At 38.3% G+C, this 10,094-nt stretch overlaps 1 pseudogene; it reads left to right on the top strand.

Moving 5' to 3' along the window:
- Positions 1–2,749: 2,749 nt before the first annotated feature.
- Positions 2,750–4,213, top strand: LOC124896639 (annotated as a pseudogene).
- The last annotated feature ends 5,881 nt before the right edge of the window (positions 4,214–10,094 follow it).

The raw sequence follows: 10,094 nt of genomic DNA, 5'->3' as shown, positions 1-10,094 counted from the left end.
AAACATGAGAACCATAAACATTAAAAGGTTGGTTGTGTGACATGTATTGTCTAGGTGTACACTAAAGCTGACGGTTCACAGCTATCAAATCTACCAATTGACTAAGTGCATCCGATGTATGTTCACTACGAAAATTTCAAAGAGAAACCCACTTATCCAGATGCAATCAGTCTTTGCTTGATGATCACATACTTGTCCGTAAAACTTTTACGAAAAATAGTCATTCCCCATTCATGTGGGGGATTGTTGGGTTCATAGTAAATAATAAGTGTGAATGGAAAAATGGAGAAAAACCAAGTGGAAGAGAAAACTTGAGATCACACCAATATGGAAAGTGCACTAAAAAATAGGTAAGATTACTAAATTCTCCCACATTGGTGGGAGAAAGAAGTTTTAAAGTGTTTATATTGTGAAACACACTCCCACATGGATTAGTGAGGCAAGGAATAAGAGATGCCTCATGCCGTCGTCGTCGTCGCTCGCTCAGCTCGGCTTCGGATTTGGATTTGGATTTGGATTTGGCAAATTATCGATCGATGAGATCTATCTTTTAGACAAAATTTATTTGAATTCCGAAGAATGCCAAGGAAAAACGCAGTTAAATCTTTTCTGCAGTTTTGGAGCTCCATTTATATGCATGCAGTAACAGTAACAGATGCAATGTTTTGATAGAACTGATGCACTGTTTTGACTGAACTGATGCATTGTTTCTGAACTAATGCACTATTTCTTTTCGACTGAACAGATGCAATTCTTCAATGAATTGATGCACTATTTTGAACAGGTGCACTGTTTGGTGAAATTGTATACTGCTTCAACAAAAAAATAAATATTGCAGACATGTATTTTTAGAAACATCACACCATTTAAGTGAACCAATGCCACCTTTTCGAAGAGGCATCTGCTAGGCTATATAAACCTGCTTTCTTTCACAGGTTTTGACACAAAATTTCCAGATTAAAAACTCTCTTTTTGTCTCAAAAATATTTTGTGCGATCACTCAAAACGTTCTGTGAGTTCGAAGATATTCCAACCTTTTGAGGTACCGCTACTGTTGGTCTGGTTAGCCATTTTATCCTAGGAGGAAAAATTCCACAACCTCGGGTACTATGAGGGGGATTATTTCCTTAAGGAAAATCCCTGAATTCGGACGACTTGGCTATTTTCTGTTTCATCTTAATTTCTGCAAAATAAAATACACCTCTTGGAAAGGTCATTTTGATCTTGTGTTGAGGGTATTTGATATAATTCATTGTGTTCTTGTTTATACTTGAACTCAAGTTGAAGTTGGTGTTGTAATACACATCTGTGTACCTGAAGTACAAATGAAATAACAGATGCTACCCAAGTTAGGTGTTGTCTCGTCACACCTAACTTGAGGGGGGCATAATAGAGCATGTACCACATGTTAAGATATCTCATGATTGATTTAGTATCTTATAGTGATTTAGTTTCTATTTAGGAGAAGATCACAATTCTTTATTAGTTGATTCTTTCCTTATTTAGTTTGTGTTCTTTTGTATATATACACATACATATTAATGAAATCAAAGGACTTCATCTTCATTCTCTACATTTATAGTTTCTGCATATCTGGACTCCCTTTCCCCATAGCAATTTGCGGTCATGTTTATCTCTTCTAGGAGCTTATGGTTGAACTTCTGGGAACTTAGAAGGGAAAGTTATGAACTTGATATAGCATTTTCTGGAAAGATTATGACAGGTGACCCCTGAGGTTTAACATAAGCCCCTTGCGTTTCTAATACTATAATTGTAGCAAGAGATAACATAAGGATAGCTGCAAATTTAAAGCCAATAGTTTTGTTTAATTTTTAGCTTGAGGCAAAGGAAGAGAGAAATCAGTGATGCAAGTAATTATCCCTTATCTATTGCCTTCTTAAATAGTGCACCATTTAACTAGAGAGATACCGCTATATTCGGTGTCAACTTTGGTTTCAAAAACAACTTCTTAAATGGCCAAACTGAGTTGCATTTCAAGGATGAATGAACATACAACTTGGTGCTTGTATGCATCCCATTAACATGTAACATGTGTAGTTTTAAATAAATATGATCCGGAATTCCATTTATTATCTTAATTACTCTCAGTACATGATGAAAGAGAAGTAGAGTAATGGTGAGACACCTAATGAACAATATTATGGCAGTGTTTCTTGGGAAGGAAATGTGCATCTTCAAGTATTTAGGTCTAGCAAATACATTCTAGTTGTAACAAAATTGACTTGAGCATTGGCTTATACTTCTGCATCATCCGTCACTAGTCTTGAGAAATAATTATTTGACAATTAAGCAATTGTCTTCTTTAGGCTGTTGTTTGACGCGATTTATAGAAAGAAATCCGTTTTTGAAGAAAACATAATTACGATAGAATCCAAATAAAGTAAGAGATTCAGGACAAATCCTACCACAATCCTCTTTTAGGTCTATAGAGCTTGGAAGGGTTGGGAGTATTTATAATTTATTTACCATATAGAGAAGTTAGGGGACGTTAGGTAAGTAATTAAGAAAAGGAGAACAAATTACATTAACTCATTAGAAATTGGATTCCTAAAATTACGCTGACCAACTTTCCTTTCTTTTTTTTTTTTTCCTTTCAGGGAAATCAAATACAACAAAAATTACATGTCCAGTATAACCTCATAAAGTGTCTTGAGAGGGTAGAGCGTAAGTCATACCTTACCTCTAACTCGGATAGAGAGAAACCATAACCAATAAATTCAAGAATTTATGTCATAAAAATCTCCAAAGGCACGACCAAGAGATGAGAAGACCTAATGCGAGAAAACGATTCAGGACTAAATTTACTCAAAATCACAAGGAAAGTACGTTGGAATTTTCCAAAAGAGTTGGGTGGAAATTGCAGAAGCGAGACGGAGAGCAGATTAGCGAGTTTTGCAGAAAAATCAGAGTACAAAATCAGGCTTTTTAAGGTATGGTTGCACAAAAATAAGAAGAATTCTAGGAGTGCGCCAGCTGACATATTGCCCGGCTGCCTCATTCAGTATATACTCGGTTACCTTAGTTTTAAAGAGGCAACCAAGATGAGTGTTGTCTCTAAAACATGGTTTCAAGCCTGGTTGACTCTTCCCAACTTGGAATTCAAAGTTGGTTATCCCAAAGGCAAAGCAAAAATAGTGGACAACATCATGGAGAAATATAGGAAGGGGAAAATCCCTATATAAAAGTTTTGAATTATCAGAGTGCTTTTGAAGTTCTCGTAAAATTTTCCCTAAGATTGATAAATGGATTGACATTGCACTTCAGAATGGTCTAAAATATCTAGTCCTTAACATTAAATCATACCCCTTTCCTATTTTCACAATCTTGGCAGCAAAATCTGTAAGAGAAATGGTTTTAAGTGCTCTATCTTAAGCCTGTTTCGTTATCCACTGGTGTTGTGAACTGCAATACTTTGAGAAAGCTTTCTCTATTTGATATAACACGAGACGAAAACATGCTTCAGCTTATACTTAACAGTTGTCCATTGATTGTCTCTTTCATATTTGAGCATTGTTTGGGGTTGGAGCTGCTTAGTCTTCAAACGATCAAGTCAGTGTCCCTGAAGAACTGAAAGATTCGGTATTGTGGGGGCATATGGGAGATTGATGCTCCAAATTTGGCATCACTTGAGTACACCTGGAATCAAATTCCTGAACTTAAAATAGCAAGAGAGTCAAGCTAATTAAAGCACTCAAAAATCATTCTTCACTGCTTACACAAGTTAGATGCTGCATGGTTTTGTAAGTTGAGGAAGTTTCTATCAAATTCAACCTCTTGGTCTCAAGTTCACATTAATTCTTCCAGATTTAATGAGATCAACATGAACAATTTGCAACTAGACCACAAAGTTGCTACCCCCCAAGTGGATGTTTTAGATGTCGATCTTTCATGGCAGACTAAAAAGTGTCCAACGTTTGTGGATGCTTTACTATGGAGTTGTCATCCTAGGAGACTTAACCTGCAATCAACAAGAAAAATTTCTGCATGTTTTATTGATCGTTTGATGTATATGAATAATGCAAATCAGTTCACTTCTCATGGAAGCAAGCCTTGGTATAGTCAACTAAAAGAAATAAAAGCCTACAAATTTGATACGAAGAACCAGAGTTGGCATCTTGTGGAACACAAACCTGGGAAACTTGCAACATGGAACCTTGAGAGGGACAAATATTATTTTTTATTAGATTGGTGATGCAGTTTATTCATTCATACAGTTCTTTAATTTATAATTTTCAGGTTAGATCCTAGATACTTTAAATTTCCCATCAGTTCCTTATCTAAAAATTGTCTTTTATCAAACATGATTAATTTGGAACAAGGAACAAGGACAGCATCTTTGATTTTCAGTTTTCTTTGTAGTTAATGTGGATTTTTTGTACGTCTTTTTGGCTTACAGATTTCGTTCAGAAGATGACTTGGTAATTCATATGTTGTGGTTAGTATTTCTCTCTGTCAAAGTTTACAGATATTTTTAGCAATGTACATCTCTAAGGCTTTGGCTTATGGCTGTTCTTTTGTACTTTAAAACCATGTCTGAGCCCGATTAGTCAAAACGACAGACCCCACTTCATGTCCTGTCGTACCATTGTAAAAGTTGGACGAGTATGAAATTGACAACCTATGAATTCCTTCTTGGTTCATTTCAACTTTCTGTTCTGTTTCAATTGACTCCCTGGCATATAGAACTATTTTGGATGTGTAATAGCTGATATGCTTCAGTCACGATCATTTAGTATAAGCACACTCAATCCGCTGTTTCATATTGGCAGGATGTTCATATTCATAGATGCAATCAGATTGGTAACCTCACTGTCAAAATCATGTATGATAGAGTACAACAACAACAAACCCAGTATATTCCCACAAAGTGGTGGGGTTTGGGGAGGGTAAGATGTACGCAGTCCATACCACTACCCCAAATAAGTAGAGAGGCTATTTTCCATGGACCCTCGGCTCAAGACAGTGGACCATAGACCAAAAAAAAAAATAATAAATAAATAAATAAATTAACCGACTGAGGGCACATGATAAAATAACAGAGCAATAACATCCACAAAAATGAAGTACATTAACAAACCAAGGGCTCCTCTCCCCAAAACCTAGACCTATCACCCAAGCTACCCAACCTCTCCTATCTGCCGACTACGGCTCGACCACCTTACTTAGCCCTCTACCTTAATACTCTTTCTCCAAACTTTCCTATCGTGGTTCATGTCCTCAGTAAGCTGCAACTGCTCCATGTCACTTCTAATCACGCCTCTCCAGTATTTCCTCGGTCTACCCCTACCTCTTTTGAAACTCTCTAAGGCCAACCTCTCGCACCTACGAACTGGGGCATCCGTGCCCCTCCTCATTACATGACCAAACCATCTCAACCTCACTTCCCTCATCTTATCCTCCACCGAAGCCACACCCACCTTTTCCTGAATAGTGTCAATCCTTACCCTGTCAGCCCTCATATAACCACACATGCAATGTAACATTCTCATTTCCGCCACCTTCAAATTTTGGACGTGAGAAATCTTAACAGGCCAATACTCAGCTCCATACAACATGGCCGGTCGGACCACAGCTTTATAGAATTTACCTTTTAAGTTTGAGAGGCACCTTTTTATCGCATAAAAGTCCCGAGGCGAGCCTCTATTTCATCCAACCTGCCCCAATACGGTGAGAAGCCTCATCAATTTCTCTATTCCCCTAGATCATAGACCCAAAATACTTAAAACTATCCCTCTAACAAACCACTTGCGACTCCAATTGCACTATTGCTTCGTCTCTCTCCTTGAGTCACTAAACTTGCACTCCAAGTACTCTGTCTTGGTCCCACTCAACCTAAATTCTTTAGATTCGAGGGTCTGTCTCCAAACCTCCAACTTCTTATTAACACCTCGGCGCGACTCATTAATCAAAACTACATCATCCGCAAAAAGCAAACACCAAGGGACCTCCTCTTGTATATTCCTCGTCAACACATCCATCACCAAGGCGAATAAGAACGGGCTAAGAGTCGATCCCTGATGCAACCCTGTCAAGATCGGAAAATGCTCAGAATCTCCTCCCGCGGTCTTTACCCGGGTCTTCACCCCCTCGTACATGTCCTTAATCTAACGGATGTACGCCACTGGTATCTTCCTCGCCTCCAAGCATCTCCAAAGAACCTCCCTAGGGACCTTATCATACGTCTTTTCCAGTTCAATAAACACCATGTGGAGATCTCTCTTCCTCTCTCTATACTGCTCAGCCAGCCTCCGCACGAGGTGATCATGTATGATAGAGTAACTTCTTTTTTGGTACCTGACTAATATTTTTATGTAACTATTGGTGTTTATCTTCCTAAGATTAAAGTATAAAATTATGGTGACGATAAAGGTAATTGAACTCTATTTACAGGAAGAGACAACTTCTTATTAAGCCACTACTGTTGGCTGGAATTCACAAGGCAGTATATACTATTATATTATTAACAGATAATATATGCCACCTCTGTGTGTTATTATCTTGAGATATTATAGCTATCAAAATATACTCAATTATGGTAGTTAGTTATGTGTTATATTTAGGAGTCTCATAGTTTCCTGTATTTTAAGTGTTTCTACTTCTTTGTACTTATCACATAGTTTGTATCCGCTCTATAAAGAGCTGTTGTACGTAAATAACATTTATCTTTCTCTTCTGTATCTCAAACCTTTATATGGTATCAAGAGCTTTTTTTCTTCTCACGGAGTTCTAAGATTTTTTTTACCTAACCATCACAAATGGCTCTCTCTGTTACCAACTCCGATGCAACTAACTCCACCAATATTGTCCAATTCAACTCGATTACCCAACTTCTGATTAAACTTGCTGGCAACCATAAATTTTCTCTCTGGAAGGCATAAGTGTCCATGCTCATGAGAGGACACGATGCAACCAACTCCACCAATATTGTCCAATTCAACTCGGTTACCCAACTTCCGATTAAACTTGCTGGCAGCCATAATTTTTCTCTCTGGAAGGCACAAGTATCCATGCTCATGAGAGGACACAATATTTATGGACATCTAGATGGGAATATCCCTGCTCCTTCCGTGACCACCACCACAAATAACCAGACAATTGACAACCCAGATTATGTTAATTAGTTTCGTCAGAACCAATTGATCCAGAATGCAATTTTTGCATCCGTAGATACAACTCTTGCTGCCACTGTTGCCACTGCAACCACTGCCAAAGCAGCCTGGGATTCTCTCCATACCGCTTATGCCAATAAGTCACAAACTCGCATTTTCAGCTTGTAAGATCGCCTAGATCGTCTTACCAAAGAGAATCTTCCTGTGACGGATTATCTCAACTAAGTTCGATCTCTCTGCGATAATCTTGCCACTGCAGGAGCTCCTGTCACAAACGACGAACTCATTATCAAGATTCTCACTGGTCTTGGACCAGAATATCAAGAAATATCAACAGTAATTCGTGCACGTGACACCCCAATTTCATATGCCGAACTGTTTGAAAAATTTATTGATCACGAGCTTTTTCTCAAACACGATGCTCCGCCTCACTCCACCACAATTACAGTTGTTGTTGCTCAGAAATCCAACTCTCAAATAAGGACCAACGTCATCAACAACAATAGGCATCAAATCAACTACCACCAGCAACATCAACAACACAACTACTAGCAGCAACAACAACAACGTTCTCAACCAGGGCGTAGTCGTCGCACCAATCCGCAAGAAATTAACTTAGTGTGTCAGTTATATGACCGACCAGGACACTCTGCTCGCGTTTGTTTCTCTCAGTCTTACTATCATTTTCAGGCTCGGGCCAACTTTACTGAACAAAAAAGTAGAAATCAGCCCCATGGATATTTGATTTAGGGGCTACACACCATGTTGCATCGGATACCTAAAGTCTCACGAATATTACTGACTACAATGGGTCAGAAGAAATCACTATGGGAAATAGTAACACCATACCAATTTTTCACACTGGTAACACTGACTTATCTGCATCTAATTCTACCTTTCAATTATTTAATAATCTTTGCTCCCCTTCCATTACCAATAACTTGATTTCAATTTCTCAATTTTGTCGTGATAATAAAACATCCATTGAATTCTTTCCATTCTCTTATCTTGTGAAGGATCTGAGTACGAGGGCACCGCTAGTCCAAGGGCAGAGTAGAGGAGGCCTTTGTGAGTGGCCTCTAGACAATGCTTCTTCTCAACCACAATGCAATGTGGTTGTGTCCTTAGATCTGTGGCATCGGCGCTTGGGGCATCCACTACGCCGTACTCTGGATATATTTTTGAATAAATTTTCCATTCCTGTTAAGAAATGCTCTCTTTCTATTTGTAATTCATGCCAATCAAATAAAAGCCACAGGCAATCTTTTTCTACGAATTTCTTGCAGAGTCACAAGCCTCTACAAATTATTTACAGTGATGTGTGGGGTCCGTCACCTAACTTGTCCGTTGACAGGAAAAGATATTATGTTTTGTTTGTAGATCAATTTTCCAAATACATGTGGCTCCACATGATTCAAGCCAAGTACGAGGTTTTAGATGTTTTCAAAACACTACATCCATTACTAGAACGTCGATTTCAAACAAAAATATTATCTTTTTATACTAATGGAGGAGGTGAATTTTAGAGTTTAACTTCTTATTTGAAATCACAGGGCATTTAACACTAAATTTCTCCCCCTTATATGCCCCAACGAGTTGCTATAGTAGAAAGACAACATCGACATGTTGTCGAGGCTGCAAAAACTCTAATGCACCAAGCTTCTTTACCATCCACCTTTTGGAGTTTTGCATGTCATCAAGTGGTTTTTCTTACAAACAGAATGACAACTCTAAATCTAAAAGATAATTGTCCATATGAGCTTTTATTTCAAGAATCACCAAATTATGACAATGTCAAAATTTTTGGTTGTTTATGTTATCCGTGGTTGAAACCGTATGCACAAAATAAGCTTGATTCAAAATCAAAGCCTTGTGTCTATCTAGGATTTTCAAACAAACATTATTGCCATCAATGCTTTGACCTGACCACCTCCAAAGTCTATCTTTTGAGGGATGTAGTATTTTTTGAAACTTGTCATCCTTTTACCAATATTTTTTCTAATTATAAAAATAAGAATTTGAAAATTTATTAGGATGAGTTATCTCCTTCAAAAGAGATGGACATTGATATCTCAACAAATCCACATTGTTTTAAACTACCTCAACCGTTGTCTACAGGAGCACAAAGGTCTTTCTGTGTTTCTTCCACAACGGCGTCACCAAGCTCAGTTACTTCTCCACTTTCTCCCAATAATCCAGTAAGCAGCCATGCTTCTCCCTGTTAAACTGCATCATCTTCTATTCCCTATTCTCCAGTAGTAACAAAGATTTCACCCATCACCCGCACCTACAGCCGTCGGACCTCTAAGGTTACTCCATCAGTCCAAGCTCCTCAGGTTCCACCAACCATGCAACCACCACAACTTACTGCCCCTTCACCACAACCAAAACCAGCACCCTTTCGCACCCAATGGTCACTCGCTAAAAAATAAATAGTCTAAAAACCAAGAATTTTCTTGCCAAAACCAATCTCCTTTCACTAATTCCCCGGTCCTACCACCAAGCACAACTATATCCTCAGTGGCAAGAAATGATAAAACAGAATATGATGCTCTAGTTAGAAACCAAACGTGGGATTTGGTCCCTAGTGATCCCTCCCGGAATGTTGTGGATTGTAAGTGGTTATTTAGAGTTAAACATAATCTTGATGGAAGTATTGACCGGCATAAGGCTTGACTAGTAGGCAAAGGCTTCAATAAAAGACCCGGATTAGATTATCATTCCACATTCAGCCCTGTTATCAAGCCTGCAACAATCCGCTTAGTCCTTGCAATTTTTGCCCAACATTCTTGGCCTATTTATCATCTAGATGTCAATAATGCCTTCTTACAAGGTAGACTTGAAGAGGAAGTGTACATGAGACAACCTCCTGGTTTTGAGTACTCTTAAAATTCTACTTATATTTGCAAGATCAAAAAGGCAATATATGGACTGAAGCAGGTTCCTAGGGCATGTTACACTGAG

The sequence above is a fragment of the Capsicum annuum genome, chromosome 3 (assembly GCF_002878395.1).
Source record: "Capsicum annuum cultivar UCD-10X-F1 chromosome 3, UCD10Xv1.1, whole genome shotgun sequence".
Classification (NCBI taxonomy): Eukaryota; Viridiplantae; Streptophyta; class Magnoliopsida; order Solanales; family Solanaceae; genus Capsicum; species Capsicum annuum.
The sequence above is the reverse complement of the archived record's forward strand: the minus strand, read 5'-3'. Positions and strand labels throughout refer to the sequence as shown.